The sequence below is a fragment of the Trichinella spiralis genome (genome assembly GCF_000181795.1).
Source record: "Trichinella spiralis strain ISS 195 chromosome Unknown Scfld1085, whole genome shotgun sequence".
Lineage (NCBI taxonomy): Eukaryota > Metazoa > Nematoda > Enoplea > Trichinellida > Trichinellidae > Trichinella > Trichinella spiralis.
In genome coordinates, this window is record NW_003528024.1 from 456,391 (window position 1) to 459,064 (window position 2,674).

Below are 2,674 nucleotides of genomic sequence, written 5' to 3' on the forward strand. Positions count from 1 at the left end.
TATATTGTAAATAATTAGCAAGCAGTTTGCGCGGTTAACAACAACATAAAGCAACAATTGTGCAAGGAAAGTCACGATGAAAGAAAAGATAATTAAGTAGCACTGCATTTGGCAAGCCCAAGGAAGAGGTAAGGGGTCCATTAAACATAACTTTTGCAATACATGCAAAACAACTCTAATTTTAAAATTGCGCGATTTCACTTTATCCAAAATAAAGTTTTGCAATTTTAATTTTAAATTTACGCAACTTATTTTAAGAATTTTAAATGGAAACGTAGAATTTATTTTAACAGTAATCAGTTGTAATAAGAAAAAATTATCACAAAAAATGGCAGTTTAATATTATCACTTTTAAGTTTGTATCTAATAAAAATAAAATAATCAGAAGTTTCATACTTTTTTGCTTTTCAATATCGTGATGACCACGGCCGTTGAAGCAGTCATTGCAGACGATTTTCATCATTTTCACCAAATTTTCTCCGCATAATCTCATATTGTCAGTCATTGTATAGCCAGGATGAAATAGCAGAGACATGATCAAGAGTGTTTTGATTATTATGCTAAAATTTGAGCAACAACGGCCATCAGACCTATTCATATTTTTCATATTCATTCCACAAATCTGAAATTAAAAAATAAATCATTAGCATTATTTATTAAAACTGTGCATTGATAATATATTACATTGCACACTTAAGTGGAAGTTTTCATTTTTATTCACTTTCTATTTCCTGCTTTCTGCTCATTTGTTAAATAATAAGACATTTCAGAGACAACAGTTTTGGTATTTTGAACAAATATTTTGAAAACAAGTGTAATTTTGAATAAAATTTATTTGAAAACAACATTATAAACGCGCATATTACAAAAAAATTTAGTTGTTGCGTATAAATTTTCAGTGACTTTTATTTTAAACCACAAACAGCTTAACTTTATGAAATAAACTGTTTCCTGTAAATAGGAGAAAACAGTTCAAAGAAGAAATATTTTTGAAAACAGAAACAAATATATATATTTGCCGATGCAGCAATTCTTTAACTTTTATTAAAAATTAAGCGCACGTGTATAGAAGCTGCACTGAGCATTATTACTAAAAGAGAGAGTTGTCTAGAGCATTAAAATATTGTTTAAATGTATAGAATACTTAAAAAAACAATTTTTCTCTTCTCTAATAAGTATATAATAGCAGAAAATAATCTGATTTAATCATTTATAATGGAAGATTTAAAAAATGCACAGTACAACTTGCATAATGTTATATGGTGTAGAAAAGATACGCACTGAAAAACAATATTCATTTGATAAATGATTGATTATTAATATTTAAATATTCGAATAATTAAAAAATTCATTGCTTTACCATTTGCAACATTTAAACTGCTTAAAGTATTAAAATGAAAATGCAAAACCTACTTACTATGCTAAGCTTTTCAGTTTCTAATCAAAATTATTGCAGTACTGTTTTTGTCAGTAGTAGCGCAAGCAGTGCTGTTGCTTCAGAAGCAAACTTTTGAATTTGTAGTAATGGACAGGATAAAAGAGATCAGATAAATTCAAAATCTGTAGAATCAGAAGAAAACAACAGTTCTTCTACAAGATCTATTGTTCATTCAATGTGAGAAGAAGAATTTGAAACCGTCAACTTTCGTATGCAAATACGTGTATATATCTAAACAGAACAGCGAGCACCTGTTACTACAACTTGATGGCTGAAAATGAAAGCCTTTATAAAATGAAGGTTATTTAAAGTTATCACGGTTAAACTAATGCATACGTAAATATATGCACATATTAAAAGAAGTAATTTCTTTAAATCTTTAAAAATGCAATGCCATTAAACAATTTCATTCATATTAATGATGATGAAATATCATTTTTTAATGATAAAAGGCGGAAATATTTATCGAATTGAAAACAGAAATATACAAATCAAATATGGCAATTAGAATGTTTGAAGCGAAGCTTGAAGACTATTTCTTAGGTACTTAGTATCAAATTTGCAGCCGAACGTCACCTTCATGGTAGATTTGCCAGTGATGTAATTGGCGGCAATTTATTTAATTCATCCATAATGCAGTTTTAAATTGCAGAATAATGTATTTGTGTGGAATTAAATTGAGGTAAATTTATAAGACGTTCAACGTCATGATATTTCTTTCAACCCACATGAATTATTAACATCAGGATAATAAGCGTAAAATTGTCAATTGATTCTTGACGAAAGAAATTACAGAGTAAAACTGAAAAGAACAATACAATTGTCTATTTTTTAATATTCATGCTTACTCTTTACAACTATAAGCGCATCACTTATTACATTTATTATCATTATTACTGTTGTCGTTGTTGTTGTTGTTGATGATGGCATTGTACATTGTTCAAATTTGAATTAATATCACATTTCATTAATGGGAAAAAATTAAAATTTTTATCGAATTAATCAGGTTGTTTAATTCTAAGTTACCAAGTGAAAAGATGTGCATTACAAAAATGAAAATACAACTTTATATGTATACTTGTATGTGAAAGAAACTTTGTCAAAAACTCACTTGATTTTCTGTCTGAACGTCTGATGTTGCTGCAGAGTAAAAAAAATCGTATCTCACCACGTCGAAAATATGACTTATATATTTAAATATTTAATCAAGAGACAAAATTCAAATAGAATTAAATA